Raw genomic sequence first — 17,140 nt, 5'->3', positions numbered from 1 at the left:
GTTGTGTTTCGTTGTCGTGTTACATGGCACGGTATGGTGTTTCACCACAGTGTGCTGTGTTGCATTGCATGGCATTGTGTTGAGTTGCACTGTATTGTGTTGTGTTGCCTAGCACTGCATTGAGTGGCATAGTGTCACGTTGCATTGTAATGACCCCCACGCATTAAGGACCCCTGCAAACCTTGGAATTCACACAATCCTAAATTGTCCCTCTATCAAATCTTGTTGTTTTTCTTTTGATTCCCTTGACACTTGGAATTTACATTCTGTCCTGTAGCAGGAAGGTCTCAGAGGGCAGGATTTGCACAGGAAGCCACTTCACTAATTTAGGGCTTGTGTCTGGAATTTTATAGTTACAGCCAAGAAAAAGGCCTCCCCAGACACCCAGCCATAGATAACTCATCCCCGAGGCCAAATGACTCTGTGGAGGTATTGTTAGCCCAAAGTGGCCAGTGAAACCAGTTATATTTGCAGGTCATTAATTTCTCAATTCCCAAGTATTATCTCAGGATAATATCCACAGGGTCACATGCTATGACTTCATTATGGGCCCAGCTAATATCGTTTCCCTGCATTTTGATAAGGTAGTTGGAATAATTTCCTTCCTTTCTATAAACGATTGATGGCTTTGACCTTAATTTGCCAAAAAAAAAAAAAAACAACCCTATTGGAATCCGTTTGCTCTCTGAGCTTTAAACCCCAGGGCTTGGATCACAGCTTCCATGTCTTCACTTTGGTGTCACGAAGGAGCCCCCCATCCCAGGACTATATTACTAGCCCAGTAGCATTCTGGAAAGTTTGCATCCATCAGGGGATTGGCCAGGATACCATATTGGATGGGCCAGTGGGCGGGTCCAGTTTGGCAAACCTTCTGTCGATTGAGCTACGGAAATGATGAACTTGGCTAGTTTAGTCTTGCTGGCTCTTATGCTTTTGTGGGCTTATCAACAGAGCGCCCCCTCATGGCTGGGCGTGGCACGGCAGCGTTTTCCTCATTGAGCTGAACTCCTCCGGCAGACGGCCACTTCAGCCCTGGGATGGTCTTGCCTCTTCTCATGACTCAACCTTCCAACTTGGGCTCACCCCTTCTGGGGTAACAGAAAGTCCAATGTCCTTACAAAAGGTCTTCAGCCCTGACTGGGGGCCCTGCAGTCCCCCAGTCCCTCAATCCTTTCCCCCTTCCCAGGGGCCTCCCACCCGCTTCCCCAGTGGCTGGAGGGAAACCCAGGCCCTCTCACTGTACTGGGCTCCAGTCCAGGGATCCTATAACCCATAACCTGCCCCCAGACTCTCTCCTGCCATAGCCTGTCAGCAGGCCTCAGCCTTTTGCCGGTCCTGCCCTTTCATCGGAGGTCACTCCACCCCAGTGACAGCTGCGTTTCTCTCCTAGCCTCCCCACTCAGGAGAGGAGCTCCCAGGCCAGCTCTCCCCCTGGGCATCCTCTTCCCTGGCTCTGGGTTCTTTGCTCTCTACCTCCAAGCCAGGGACTGCAGCGTTCTCTCCTTCTCATCTGTGCTCCCTTTAGTCACCACCCAGCTCCTTCCCCAGCCAGGCTTCATCTTTAATTAGTCCTTGGCCACTCGCCAGGTTGGTTAATTGGCCTCTCAGGTCTGCATTAACCCTCTCAGAGCCAGGATTGGAGTGGGGAGTCTATACCCCATCACGGATGTTTTTACTTAAAGCCTGTGATCGGGGCGTGTCTCAAACAGAAAGAAAGTTGGGAACTTTGGCAGTTGGGAAGGAAATCTTGGCACCACGACCCCCTGGTGATAATAATACCATGGGGCTTTTGATCATTTGGGTTGCTCTGTACTAACGTAGGAACGTCGTTTGAGACCAGGTCACTGGGGTGTTTCCTGTATGAAGATGTTGGTTCAGTTTTAATGGGGCGGCAGAGGGGTCGGGGGTGGTAAGAAAATCCCATCAGGAAGTGAAACAACTGCTCGACCTGCTACTGGGGGGTAAATGCTTCAGGGTTGTTAAAAGACGCTGTCCAGGCTGTTAGCGGGGAGGATTCTATCTCTTTAAGTAAGAATGGCCAGACTGGGTCAGACCAAAGGTCCATCTAGCCCAGTGTCCTGTCTTCCGACAGTGGCCAATGCCGGGTGCCCAGAGGGAATGAGCAGAACAGGGAATCATCAAGTGATCCATCCCCTATCAACCATTCCCAGCTTCTGGCAAAGAGGCTAGGGACACCATCCCTGCCCATCCTGGCTAATAGCCATTGATGGACCTACCTTCCAGGAACTTGTCTAGTTCTTTTTCAATCCCTGTTATAGTCTTGCCTGTCACAACATCCTCTGGCAAGGAGTTCCACAGGTTGACTGGGCGTTGTGTGAAGAAATACTTGCTTTTGTTCGTTTTAAACCTGCTGCCTATTAATTTCATTGCGTGACCCCCAGTTCTTGTGTTATGAGAAGAAGTAAATAACACTTCCTTATTTCTCCACACCAGTCATGATTTTCTAGATCTCTATCATATCCCCCCTTAGTCGTCTCTTTTCCAAAGTGAAAAGCCCCAGTCTTATTAATCTCTCCTCATACGGCAGCCGTTCCATACCCCTAATAATTTTTGTTGCCCTTTTCTGAACCTTTTCCAATTCCAATATATCTTTTTTGAGATGGGGCGACCATATCTGCACGCAGTATTCAAGATGCGGATGTTACCACGGATTTATATAGAGGCAATATGATGTTTTCTGTCTTATTATTTATCCCTTTCTTAATGATTCTTTGCTCCAGCTGAGCTACAAAACTGAGTTTGGGTGGAAACCAGCAGAGCAAAAGGACATCCGGCGGGATGAATAGTGACGCCCTTCCCTTTTTCAGAGGATGGCAGTGGGGTTGTTGATGGGTGGCTGTCCAGGCTAATACCTGCTGAAGAAGCTAGACCTTCCTGGCCCATCATCCCAGGACCTTAGGGAAGGCAGATCTGCATACTTGCTGTTTGCCAATCCTTTCCCCTCTCACGTTACGCTTCATTCCTACTGTTAGAATTCAGCAATGCTTTGATCTTGCTGGCCACAGAGCGCTGCAGGGGGCCCCGAGACCTGAGCCCGCTTGGACCTGCTGGGAAAAGCACGGTGGATGCACAGGGTGGGCCAGTCCAGCGCCCGCTCTAGGAATTTCACCCCAGGAGAGGTGACGGCGTTTGTGGGGGGTGCGCTCAGAGAGGCCACAGAAGGGTCAGAGGTGCAACTGTGATAATAATTATCATTGGCACTAATTTAATAATACATCAGAGGAGGCCAGCCAATCAGCAGCCAATTGGTTTGTAATTAGCCATTCCAGAAAAGGACTGATGAGCTCTCTGGGGGCAGGGTCTGTCTCGGTGGTCACACGGCCGTACAGCACTGGACACAGCAGGGCCCCGTTTGGGGTCCCAAGGCGCTGCCATAACACACCTAGTTTATGAATCGTGAATAGAATCATAGAAGATCAGGGTTGGAAGGGACCTCAGGAGGTCATCTAGTCCAACCCCCTGCTCAAAGCAGGACCAATCCCCAAGTAAATCATCAAATAAAGGTGCTGTTTTGCTAGATGTTCATCTGCAGCCCCCACCCCCATGCGTGGAACAACGTGGGATGCACCGTCTGCCGCTGAGTTCTGCCCACTCGTGACAGGAGTGGATGTTTGTCCTGTGGCGGGACCAGGGGTGGCATGTTTGTATAATTTTTGGTGCTGCCCAGAAGGGGTCCAAGTCCCGCCCCCCCCACCTGCCTAAGGCTTTGGGATGGAGTTTGGGTGCTGGGTGCAGGCTTTGAGCTGGGGCAGGGGGTTGAGGTGCAGGAGGGGGTTTGGGGTGCAGGTTCTGGGAGGGAGTTTGGGTGCTGGGTGCGGGCTCTGGGCTGGGACAGTGGGTTGGGGTGCAGAAGGTGGTGTGGGAGGGAGTGTTGGAGTCCCAAACATTGGTGGAACCAGGCCCCCCGGGCCCTGAATTTGCTGGACCCCAGGCACCACGGGCCCATACAACTCGCCACCCCTGGGCAGGACCCCGGCTGAGGACGCGGCCTCCACTCCGATTCCGGCACAGGAGAGCCAGAAAGGAATCATCGGGAGGCAGCGTAAAACCAACTCTCTGCAGAGTCCCCAGGAGGGACGCACCTCTGAATGCAAACAAGCAAAGAGCAGCCCTGGAACTCTCCAGCTATTTCTCTCCACTAGAGCCAGCCAGGGCCCTGTTCGTGGTGCTGAAAAGCTGGCCTCAGGGCGGTGGCAGGTTGCCCCAGCCTTATCAGCTAGCTCTTGGGACACCATGTTCCCCCCTGCCCCACTCGTCTCTTCTGGGATGGAGCGTCTCGTTCGATTGGGTCCAGCTGTGACCACCTGCCCCCCAGCCTAGGGGGAGTGGGAGACACCCTGCAGCGGGAGCTGGGCGTGTAATTAATCATTGAACGCTCCTGATTCGTTTCAGAGTAACAGCTGTTTTAGTCTGTATTCGCAAAAAGAAAAGGAGGACTGGTGGCACCTTAGAGACTAACCAATTTATTTGAGCATGAGCTTTCGTGAGCTGGTTTGCGGCAGGGCCCGCAACGTGCCGGGCACTTTGCAGCAAGGACGGTCCCCTGTCCCCAGGGAGGCCCGGAGCTAGGAAGGGGCAGACATGGAGGCAGAGGCTCTGGGAAGGGAGCAGCAGGTAGGAAGGATGGCCTAGTGGGCTGTGCTCTGGCCGGGGACCTGAGTTGGATTCCTAGCTCTGCGGCTGACTCCCGGGCAGCCTACGGGCCCTGTCGTGTCAGGTGTTGCACAGTCACAGAATGAGAGACAGTCCCTGCCCAAGACTGAAGAGACAAATGGTGGGAGACGGGAAGGATGATTACCCCTGGCTTTACAGCTGTGGGGCCTGCAGCTCAGAGAAAGAGCCTGCCCCCCCATTGATCCCAGCCTGGGCCAAAGGGATTTTCCACTATCCGTCCACTCGGGTCTTTGGAAAGCTCCTGTCCCTGAGGGGAGCAAACCGTGGTGCTTTGCTCATGCGATAAGGCTGGGGCGCGCGGCGAAGGAGAAAGCAGGAGGCCTGGCTGCTCATCTTTCAAGGAGAACGGTTCCAGTTCAATTTCTGCAAGCCCCCGATAGCCATCTCGGGAGCTCAGAACACAATCAGGGTAATGGATGGGGAAGGCGCTTGGCCAGAGCTGCTGTTCAAGTCATTTCCCTGGAGAGGAGCCGATCCACAAGCCATTAACCCTTCCGTGAGGGCGCAGAGGAAATTCTCCGCTGTGGATTTTGCCTTCTGTCATGCCTGATCCCTGTCTAGATGTGTCCTTATAAGGCCCTCATCACCCTGGCATCTGAGTGCTTCACAGCACCCCTGGGAGCTCGTGGAGCATTATCCCCATTTTACAGTGGGGGAAACTAAGGCACAGTGCGACTAAGCTCCAGACCCAGTGGATCCAGACCACTGGCACTTTCCCAAGGGGCGTGGTGGATTCCCCATCAGCGGCCATTTTTAAATCAAGATGGGATGTGTTTCTAAAAGCTCTGCTCTGGGAATTATCTTGAGGAAGTTCTCTGGCCTGTGTTATACAGGAGGTCAGACTAGGTGATCTTGGACTCTACGAACCCCCAATGGGATCTGGGCTCCTAATTTCCATTGATTTCCTTGGAGGATCTGGGCCTAAGTGACTGGAAGTCAGGACTCCTCTCCCCAGGCTCCCTGCTCTACCCACTAGACCTTCCATCCTTATTCGGATTTGCCCTCCAGTTGTGACCACTTATTATTCTGTGGCAGCCCCGACCAAGACTGGGGCGCCCGTTGTGCCAAGTGCAGCCACAGACGGGGAGCCAGGGCCTGCCCCAAAGGAACTAACCAGACAAGGCAAAGGGTGGAAGAAAGGCAGGACTGTTCTCCAGCGGGGGGATGCTGAGGCTCAGAGTGGGCGGGATTTTGAACAGGGCTCCGCACCTAGGATTGAGGCCAGCTGAGCTCTTCTGACAAATCTGGTCATTTATTCAAGCACCTAAATGGGAGCAGGGCCACCCCGTGGAAGATCTAGCTCCCCGGGACTTGTCCAAGGTCTGTAGCACAGTTGGGAAGTGAAGTCCCAGCTTCTGCGTCCCCAGTGAGTGCATTAACCACAAGGCTGCTCTCCCTCACGTCCTGTGACTCTGGGCACCGGCCGCGTCTGGAACGTCAACGCCACACGAAGGCCGGGGCAGATCAAAGGTGCTAAAAGGCAGCTGGATGAATTTGCCTCAGGATGGCTCCTGGGGGACCCCCGGCACAAAGTGTCTGGGGAAGCCAGCCGTGCTGGATGAGGGATCGCCGGGTACAAGCCCCGGGCGGCATGCCAGATACGGGCTCGGTGACGTGCCGCTTGCCAGCCCAGCGAGAGGGGTCATGGAAAGGGAACGCTCCCCTTCGAGCACGGCCCCGCAAGGAAACGCAGGAGCTGAGGACATTGCTCGCCTTCGTCTCCCGTGACATTGTCGCTCGGCACGTCCCCGGCAAGGTGGTGTGTTCCCTCAGGGGCACCCGGCCACATTCCAGCGAGTCGTGCTGCAACCCCGAAGGTTGCAACATCCCCCCACCCCCTGGCGGGGAGAGCCAAGCCCAGCCAGCCCCACAGGATGGAAGCTGCAGAAGCTGCCATTGTGGGCTGAGTGCCGTGCAGGACTTAACCCCCGCCAACCAAGGGGGCAGGGTCCAACCTAAACCACCCCAGGGCCTCCACTGCCAGCCTGTTTACTGGGTCGTGACAGGTCATAAAATGGGTCCTGAGGCCAAAGAGTTTGGGAACCACTGGGCTGGACTGAGTGGACTCCTGAGTGCTACACAGGCTTGGGGTGAACATCGCCTGTCTGGTACAGTGCTGTCGTACCACCGTGCCTTTCGCATGCACGGCCCCCCGCAGCCGATGGGTGGGCCCCTGCCTGCCCCCCTTACCCCCCCCCAAGCCCTGCATCAGCCTCTCGTTGGTTAAACAGCGACATGGCGGCTTTCACTTCCACGGCAGCCGGGCAGGAGCGTCAGCCCCTCAGCTGAAGACGAGCGGAGGAAGGGTCAGGAACCCCTGACTCACTGCAGCAGTGGGAGGTTGTCAGTTTCCTTTCCCTCCTCCCTGTGATCTCTCCTGCATGTGGCCAGCCAGTTTCTTTTTCTCTGACTCATTTAATTTCCCACCATCCTGTCTGGCTCCCAGGACAGCGCAGGCCCTGGGTGGGCGTCGGACCCCAGCACCGCACCGAGCCTGGGCACTAAATCCATTCAGAGCAGCCGACAGACCCATCAGCAGAGCCTGGGGCTGGATCCCCCTCTCTTGGCCAGGGGGTTGAGGACTGGGCTGTCTCTGAATCTTCCCAGGCAGCCGAGAGGAGGCGCTGCAGAGGGGTTGCATTGCTAACAGTAAATGATGGAGGCCAAAACCACACTGACACCCCCCCTTTGCCATCTGCAGCCTGGCCTGCTACCCATGATCCCAGTCTGTCTGGCTGCATGAAGCCGTGGACACCTGCCCCAGCTCCCAGCCATAGGTGGATGGCAGGGACATTTAAGCCGTGTGCTTTTCAACTTGCCTGCCCCTTGCACTCACCTCTCCCAGCATCGGACCTTTTAATTGGGCTGCCAGGTACAGCACCAAGGCCACACACCCCAGCCAGTGGGGTCCATCTCAAGCCCCCACCATACCCAACTCCCCATCCCTGGGACCTTTCTGCCCCCAGGGAGTCTGAAAGCTGCGATGGGCCGAGGTGTCCACTAGGGGGGCCCAGCACACCATGAAACGCAAGAGACTTTGGGGTTGAGCTTTGCAGAGCTGGATCTCCTCCCCTTCTACTGTCCCCCCGCACCCCAAACTGGGGAACAGGGGAGGGAAGTTGTGGAGGGGAAATCCCACTTGACTGGGGATTAAGAGCAAGGATGTGGCTCTGCTGGAAGGGAGGGCCGCAATCAGATGCATCCCATGCAGCTCCCCGAATCTGCTCTGCTGCAAAGGCCTAGAGGGTCGGTGACATCCCCGCAGAGCTGGCAGGCCTCCGGGGTTTAGGGTCCTGGCCTGGAGCTCATCCTCTAATGCAGAACCAGGAAGAGCCCAGCGCCTCCTGCAGGGGGTTCTAGGAACTCCCATCCCAAAGCATGGGGCAGTGCAGAGACTGCAGTAGCCATTCGACGCTCGTCAGAGGGGACACGGGGGTTAACCCCCCAAATGCCATAGGGCATTAGAAGCTCTCCCGCCAACATAGAGCTGTGTGGGGTGTGACTTATGTCACTTGCTCAGGAGGGTGGAATGTTCACCCCCCCTGAGCGACACACGTTTCGCAGCATACACAGTAATGTAGACAGAGCCTTAGGAATGAGCCCCGAACTCACTGGATTCCTCTGAGCAGGAACCTTCCTTGTAACAACAGGACTCGATTCAACCTGGGGCCCAGAGGGGCAGCACATAACGCTGGGTCTCTATTTCAGCCCTTCCCTGCCGTGACCTGCGTCCTCAGAAGCAGAGATTGCAGCGGGTTTATAAGCCACGTTAGAGCCTCGAATATTGGGGCGTTAGCCAAGCGGTGCACAGGGAGCCCAGGCCTGGAATCACCGGGGCAGAAGATCAGACTTGAGGTGCATCAGCAAAGCTGATTGTGGAGAGGCCAATGCTGGAAAAGCAGGAGAGGCTGTGGGCAGGGATGGGCAGCCCAGACCCTCCCCACCCAGTGCTGGTTAGGGTGTCCCACTATTAACCCCTCTTTCTTCTGAACACATGCACCGGAAATCAAACAAACCCCAACCCCACCACACCCTTTTTTGGTTACAAAGAGCCTGGAATAATTCCTTGAGAAATAGCTGGGAGACACCTTGGGAAATCTCCTCCCTGTCTTTGCTGCCACTCCCTACCTCCGCTTGAACCCGTTGCTAAAATCAGACTCCATGTGAAATGTACGAAGGCTCAGTTTTCGGTTCCGAGTCCCTAGGGTACTTGGGGTGCGCCAGGAGGTTGGCAGACAAGGGGAGACCAGATCCCTGCCTGGCACTGCTGATGTATGGGGACCTTTCCCCATTTCCTTTTGTTACTATCAGGAAATGCCAGACACCCATTCAAACCACCCCAGAGCCCTGGCTCGCTGCAGCGAGCTCCACCACTTTGCCACCAGGTGGTACCAGCTTGGATCCCGCATGAGGGGGCATCTTCCCCTCCACCCCACTTTGCTGACTCTCTGGGCACATCCGATGCTAGTTTTGGCTCGTCCACAGCCCTGGAGCCGAAGCCGCGTGGCCAGCCCTAAATAACAACATGAGTCATGGCAACGGGCAGCTTCCCAGATGAAAGGAGCAATGATGTCTTGAGCTGATTTAAGTGGCTTCAGCTAGTCACACAGCTTAACGACCAAAAGGCCGTTTACAGTCAGGTCCCCAAGTGGTCCTTGTGTCGGCCTCCTTGCCATGCTCCTTTGCTCCAGGCCGGGCTGAAGAATTGCCAGGGCAGGCATGGCATGGAGCATTGCCAACCGCAGTGCCAGGGCGAGGATGGAGGGAGGCTTGCTGGGCTGCAGTTTGCATGAGCAGATGCTGCTATGTTTGGCTGCTAGCTGGGGGCTGCATTGCCTGTGGGGTTGGCAGGCGGTTGGGGATGCAAACGCCACTGGCAACTGCAATCCCCTGAGCTGGCTGATGGGAGGTTGAATGTCCAGGATCCCAGATTCCCTCAGTTTAGACTCTTAGAAAGGCTATGGCAGCACTTGCTCCACCCCGCAGGAAGCCTGGCAGGGTGGGGTTAACACCCTGGGACTGGCAGCCAGAGGGGCCCCACATCTTGCCAACAATATGGCAAAATCGCATGAGGCAGCTGAAACCAGAGGGAGAGGAGAGCAACCTGGCAGCATCACCCGTGCACTGCAAAACCCCACCGGTATGACACAGGGCCACGGGCTGAGCCGAGTCCTTCGTTCCTGGCTGGGTCTGGGCTGCAAGAAGCCTTTGTTTTATGCAAAAGGAAAAGGAGGACTTGTGGCACCTTAGAGACTAACCAATTTATTTGAGCATGAGCTTTCGTGAGCTACAGCTCACTTCATCGGATGCATGCCGTGGAAACTGCAGCAGACTTTATATATACACAGAGAATATGAAAAAATACCTCCTCCCTGGATTTGTGCTGGAAATGGCCCACCTGATGATCACTTTAGATAAGCTATTACCAGCAGGACAGTGGGGTGGGAGGAGGTATTGGTTCATATTCTCTGTGTGTATATAAAGTCTGCTGCAGTTTCCACGGTATGCATCCGATGAAGTGAGCTGTAGCTCACGAAAGCTCATGCTCTAATAAATTGGTTAGTCTCTAAGGTGCCACAAGTCCTCCTTTTCTTTTTGCGAATACAGACTAACACGGCTGTTACTCTGAAACCTTTGTTTTATGTGATTGTCTGGGCGATGCTGCTGCTGACCAGCCCGGCTTAGGCACTTTAGGATGCTGGGGGGGGGGGGGAGCCACCTCTGTGATAAATGAAGGGCGGGGGAGCTTCCTTTTATGGACACCCAGTAGCTATGAAATCCCTCTTGGTAGCGGTTCTCTAATTCCTGTACCTGCACAGGGTTTAAAAGTCCCCCTGCGAGGCAGAGGTAAAAGGAAGTGAGTGGGCACCTGGCCAAAAGAGCCAATGGGAAGGCTAGAACTTCTTAAAATTGAGAAAAGACTCCCCTTTCGTCTGTCTGTTGTTCTCCCAGGGAGAGGCGGACAGGACAGAGCTGTGCTGTAAAAAGCTTGGGGCCAGGTATGAAAAAATCCTCAGCATCATACCTAGAAACTACTCATGTAAAACCCCAGCTATGTCAGTAGGTCAGGAAAGGTCTAGGAAGGAGCAATTAGGTTTATCCCTTTTATTTCTTTATGGCTTGTGGATTCCTCTGCGCCATCCCCAGGTGCTTTTGTTTTGCTTGTAACCTTTAAGCCGAACCTCAAGAAAGCGATTCTGGGTGCTTAATCCTTGTAGTTGCTCTTTTAAAATCTAGCAATAGCCTGAGTTCCCAGATGTATTTTCTTTCTTGGGTTTTATTAATAAAATTTAGCTTTTTTTAAGAACAGGATTGGATTTTTGTGTCTTAAGAGGGTTGTGCACAGGTTGTTTAACTAACTGGTGGCAACAGCTGATTTCCTTCCTTTTTTTTTCTTTCTCAGCTCTTCCCAGGAGGGGTGGGGGGGGCGAAAGGGCTTGAGGGCAGTGATGAGCTACCAAAACCTGAAGAACCGGTTCCTTCAGTCAACTCGGGTCTTTGGCGGTGGGCCCTTCACTCGCTCCGGGTCTGCCGCTGAAGGCCCGGAGCGCCACCAGGTCAGTAAAAATTCTCAGCCAGGGGAGCCTCCCCAGGCGGGAGCTCGGGAAGGCCGGACAGGATGGTCCTGCGGGCCGGGTGTGGCCTGCGGGCCGGAGTTTGCCCACCCCTTTAACAACCAGTTCTAAACCGGGTTCAAAATTTAACAACCGGTTCGCACGAACCGGCTCCAGCTCACCACTGCTTGAGGGTACCCCACAGGAATTCCCAAGTGCGTCTTCCCGGGCTCTCAAAGGGGTTCTGCACTTGGGTGGTGGCAGCATCTACCCATCCAAGGTCAGAGAAAAGCTGTAACCTGCGGAGTTTAATACGAGCCTGGAGTGGCCAGTATTAATTTTTAGAATCCCTCCCCTCGGAGTGCCAGGGTGGGGAATCAGCCTTGACAACTTCCGTTAAATCACCACCACGGCCGCCACAATTAGTGACCAGCAGACAACAGAATCCAGGGGCATGGGAATGGAAAGATGAGGCAGCAGCTTCCAGGGGTTCTCCTTGACGGGGTCCAGCTGTGGGCGAGATGCGGTGTGCACCACGGCTGGGAAGCCGCGAGGACCCCCATCCCCGTGGGCTGGGATGCAGGGGGAGGTCGGCAGGACATGCAGCAGTGATTATGCATCCAGAGCTTTAGTGGCATGAGACTGAATCCCCGAGCTGGGATGGCCCAGGAGGAGAGAGGACCAGGGGGTGACACGGATCCCAGTCACAGAGGAATCTGTTGCTGCCAAGGGGCTGAGAGAAGGAAGAAAAGCCTGCATGGAGAGAGACAGAGGAGCTCCCTTGGGGCAGCCCCAGCCCCAGCACGAGCTCTGGGGGCTGGAAGCAGCACCACGGCCCAATCACCTTTGGTGGCCTTGATTCAACAGATTCAAGGGAAGCCTGCCTGAAACACCCAGTGATGCCGGTGCTGCGACCTGGCACAGACCTGTGCATAATGGGGTCCTGGTCCAAGACTGGGGTTCCTAGCTGCGTCTTCTCTTCCTAGGCTGGAGCACCAGGAAGATAACAGCTCACTACTGGGGCTAGCGATGCTAGAGGAGATCTGTGTCGGGGTGCTGATGATCCAGAGTTCAAGCCCACAAAGGGGATGGGCGTGTTACACCAGACAGGCGGGTCCCTGGGAGGCTTGTGCTGCTTCCTTGGGGGCCACCAAGGGGCAGGGGAAGAGCCTCAGAGTTGCCCTCCAGGGCCATGATGTGGGTGTTGGGGGATGCCAGGCTGGGCCCCTTCAGAGTAGCATCCCACACCTCAGGCACCAAGGATGGGTGGGACTCTGGCAGGGAGGCCCAGATGGGTCATACCCTGGCTCCCCCAGCCGCCAGGGGACATGGCTGTCAGCGGGGATCAACATGGGGGCGGCTGGCCCCTTGGCACACAGAGCAGGCAGCCGGTGGCCTTATAGGGATCCAGGAAGTGGGCGGGCAAAGCCCGCCCACTACTAAAGGATCCCCTCCCTGGCTAAGGGGGGGGGGTCCACAGGACCTGGAAAACCAAGTAATTAAGGGGGACAACTAATGAACAACAGGGACAGGAGTGCGGTCAAAGGGTCAAACAAAGGGAACCCAACGGGGACACTGAGCAGAGGACCCCGGACAGCGCCCACTGCTCCTCAAAGGTGTCAAGGGAGTCAGCGGACGCCGCCCACAGGAACTCTGCCTGGAGGCGTGAACGGACAGAGGATCAGAAATAGGCCCCACAGTCGCAGGAGACTCCACTGGCCAACCTCCTCACCCTGGTTTTATAGATGGCTACTTTAGCCAGGGCCAGGAGGAGGTTGACCAGGAGGTCCCCTGACTTAGCAGGGCCACGGACAGGGAGTGCATAGATAAGGAGGTGAGGGGAAAAGTGCAACCAAAATCTTAACAAAATATTCGTGAGGAGCTGGAATAGGTGCTGCAGCCTAGCGCACTCCAGGGAGTCGTGCGCCAGGGTTTCCCTCACACCACAAAAGGGGCAGGTGTCCGGGACTGCAGGCGGCCAGTGGCCCTGGGCTGGCAGCAGTAGTAGGGCTGTTATCCCGGCCTAGAAAGGGAGCGGGCCTGGGCCAGGGGGAGGGGAGCTCAGCCTCGTCCCACTCCGCCCCTCCTGGGAGACAGGGACCCTCGAAACCTGCCCAGAGCCACGGAACCCGGGAGTCCGGGCTCCCCCGCCTCCCAAGAAGCAGGGAACCCAGGAGTCCGGGCTCCCCCCACGGAACCAAGGAGTCCGGGCTCCCCCACCTCCCCAGAACCAGGGAACCCAGGAGTCCGGGCTCCCCACACGGAACCAAGGAGTCCGGGCTCCCCCGCCTCCCGAGAACCAGGGAACCAAGGAGTCCGGGCTCCCCCGCCTCCCAAGAACCAGGGAACCAAGGAGTCCGGGCTCCCCGCCTCCCAAGAACCAGGGAACCTAGGAGTCCAGGCTCCCCCGCCTCCCCAGAACCAGGGAACCCAGGAGTCCGGGCTCCCCCCACGGAACCAAGGAGTCCGGGCTCCCCCGCCTCCCGAGAACCAGGGAACCCAGGAGTCCGGGCTCCCCCGCCTCCCCAGATCCAGGGAACCCAGGAGTCCGGGCTCCCCCCAAGGAACCCAGGAGTCCGGGCTCCCCGCCTCCCGAGAACCAGGGAACCCAGGAGTCCGGGCTCCCCCCAAGGAACCCAGGAGTCCGGGCTCCCCGCCTCCCGAGAACCAGGGAACCAAGGAGTCCGGGCTCCCCCGCCTCCCAAGAACCAGGGAACCAAGGAGTCCGGGCTCCCCGCCTCCCAAGAACCAGGGAACCTAGGAGTCCAGGCTCCCCCGCCTCCCCAGAACCAGGGAACCCAGGAGTCCGGGCTCCCCCCAAGGAACCCAGGAGTCCGGGCTCCCCGCCTCCCGAGAACCAGGGAACCCAGGAGTCCGGGCTCCCCCCAAGGAACCCAGGAGTCCGGGCTCCCCGCCTCCCGAGAACCAGGGAACCCAGGAGTCCGGGCTCCCCCGCCTCCCCAGAACCAGGGAACCCAGGAGTCCGGGCTCCCCCCAAGGAACCCAGGAGTCCGGGCTCCCCCGCCTCCCGAGATCCAGGGAACCCAGGAGTCCGGGCTCCCCCGCCTCCCCAGAACCAGGGAACCCAGGAGTCTGGGCTCCCCCGCCTCCCCAGAACCAGGGAACCCAGGAGTCCGGGCTCCCCCCAAGGAACCCAGGAGTCCGGGCTCCCCCGCCTCCCCAGATCCAGGGAACCCAGGAGTCCGGGCTTCCCCACCTCCCCAGAACCAGGGAACCCAGGAGTCCGGGCTCCCCGCCTCCTGAGAACCAGGGAACCCAGGAGTCTGGGCTCCCCCCACGGAACCAAGGAGTCCGGGCTCCCCCGCCTCCCGAGAACCAGGGAACCCAGGAGTCCGGGCTCCCTCGCCTCCCCAGAACCAGGGAACCCAGGAGTCCGGGCTCCCCCCAAGGAACCCAGGAGTCCGGGCTCCCCGCCTCCCGAGAACCAGGGAACCCAGGAGTCCGGGCTCCCCCGCCTCCCCAGAACCAGGGAACCCAGGAGTCCGGGCTCCCCCGCCTCCCCAGAACCAGGGAACCCAGGAGTCCGGGCTCCCCCGCCTCCCCAGAACCAGGGAACCCAGGAGTCCGGGCTCCCCCGCCTCCCCAGAACCAGGGAACCCAGGAGTCCGGGCTTCCCCGCCTCCCCAGAATCAGGGAACCCAGGAGTCCGGGCTCCCCGCCTCCTGAGATCCAGGGAACCCAGGAGTCCGTGCTCCCCCCAAGGAACCCAGGAGTCCGGGCTCCCCCCAAGGAACCCAGGAGTCCGGGCTCCCCCACCTCCCCAGATCCAGGGAACCCAGGAGTCCGGGCTCCCCCCAAGGAACCCAGGAGTCCGGGCTCCCCCGCCTCCCCAGAACCAGGGAACCCAGGAGTCCGGGCTCCCCCCATGGAACCAAGGAGTCCAGGCTTCCCCACCTCCCCAGAACCAGGTAACCCAGGAGTCCGGGCTCCCCCGCCTCCCCAGATCCAGGGAACCCAGGAGTCCAGGCTCCCCCGCCTCCCCAGATCCAGGGAACCCAGGAGTCCGGGCTCCCCACACGGAACCAAGGAGTCCGGGCTTCCCCACCTCCCCAGAACCAGGGAACCCAGGAGTCCGGGCTCCCCCGCCTCCCCAGATCCAGGGAACCCAGGAGTCCGGGCTCCCCCGCCTCCCCAGATCCAGGGAACCCAGGAGTCCGGGCTCCCCCGCCTCCCCAGATCCAGGGAACCCAGGAGTCCAGGCTCCCCCGCCTCCCCAGATCCAGGGAACCCAGGAGTCCGGGCTCCCCCCAAGGAACCCAGGAGTCCGGGCTCCCCACCTCCCCAGAACCAGGGAACCCAGGAGTCCGGGCTCCCCACCTCCCCAGAACCTGGGAACCCAGGAGTCCGGGCTCCCCCCAAGGAACCCAGGAGTCCGGGCTCCCCCGCCTCCCCAGATCCAGGGAACCCAGGAGTCCGGGCTCCCCCCAAGGAACCCAGGAGTCCGGGCTCCCCCGCCTCCCCAGAACCAGGGAACCCAGGAGTCCGGGCTCCCCCCATGGAACCAAGGAGTCCAGGCTTCCCCACCTCCCCAGAACCAGGGAACCCAGGAGTCCGGGCTCCCCCGCCTCCCCAGATCCAGGGAACCCAGGAGTCCAGGCTCCCCCGCCTCCCCAGATCCAGGGAACCCAGGAGTCCAGGCTCCCCCGCCTCCCCAGATCCAGGGAACCCAGGAGTCCGGGCTCCCCCGCCTCCCCAGATCCAGGGAACCCAGGAGTCCGGGCTCCCCCGCCTCCCCAGATCCAGGGAACCCAGGAGTCCGGGCTCCCCCGCCTCCCCAGATCCAGGGAACCCAGGAGTCCAGGCTCCCCCGCCTCCCCAGATCCAGGGAACCCAGGAGTCCGGGCTCCCCCCAAGGAACCCAGGAGTCCGGGCTCCCCACCTCCCCAGAACCAGGGAACCCAGGAGTCCGGGCTCCCCACCTCCCCAGAACCTGGGAACCCAGGAGTCCGGGCTCCCCCCAAGGAACCCAGGAGTCCGGGCTCCCCCGCCTCCCCAGATCCAGGGAACCCAGGAGTCCGGGCTCCCCCCAAGGAACCCAGGAGTCCGGGCTCCCCACCTCCCCAGATCCAGGGAACCCAGGAGTCCGGGCTCCCCCCAAGGAACCCAGGAGTCCGGGCTCCCCCGCCTCCCCAGAACCAGGGAACCCAGGAGTCCGGGCTCCCCCCATGGAACCAAGGAGTCCAGGCTTCCCCACCTCCCCAGAACCAGGGAACCCAGGAGTCCGGGCTCCCCCGCCTCCCCAGATCCAGGGAACCCAGGAGTCCAGGCTCCCCCGCCTCCCCAGATCCAGGGAACCCAGGAGTCCGGGCTCCCCACACGGAACCAAGGAGTCCGGGCTTCCCCACCTCCCCAGAACCAGGGAACCCAGGAGTCCGGGCTCCCCCGCCTCCCCAGATCCAGGGAACCCAGGAGTCCAGGCTCCCCCGCCTCCCCAGATCCAGGGAACCCAGGAGTCCGGGCTCCCCCGCCTCCCCAGATCCAGGGAACCCAGGAGTCCAGGCTCCCCCGCCTCCCCAGATCCAGGGAACCCAGGAGTCCGGGCTCCCCCGCCTCCCCAGATCCAGGGAACCCAGGAGTCCGGGCTCCCCCCAAGGAACCCAGGAGTCCGGGCTCCCCACCTCCCCAGAACCAGGGAACCCAGGAGTCCGGGCTCCCCACCTCCCCAGAACCTGGGAACCCAGGAGTCCGGGCTCCCCCCAAGGAACCCAGGAGTCCGGGCTCCCCCGCCTCCCCAGATCCAGGGAACCCAGGAGTCCGGGCTCCCCCCAAGGAACCCAGGAGTCCGGGCTCCCCACCTCCCCAGAACCAGGGAACCCAGGAGTCCGGGGAGGGGGAGCTGCTCCATCGACCTTCCGGCCGGCCCGTCTCGC

Source organism: Lepidochelys olivacea, assembly GCF_965140295.1.
Source record: "Lepidochelys olivacea isolate rLepOli2 genome assembly, chromosome: 20".
NCBI lineage: Eukaryota > Metazoa > Chordata > Testudines > Cheloniidae > Lepidochelys > Lepidochelys olivacea.
The sequence above is the reverse complement of the archived record's forward strand: the minus strand, read 5'-3'. Positions refer to the sequence as shown.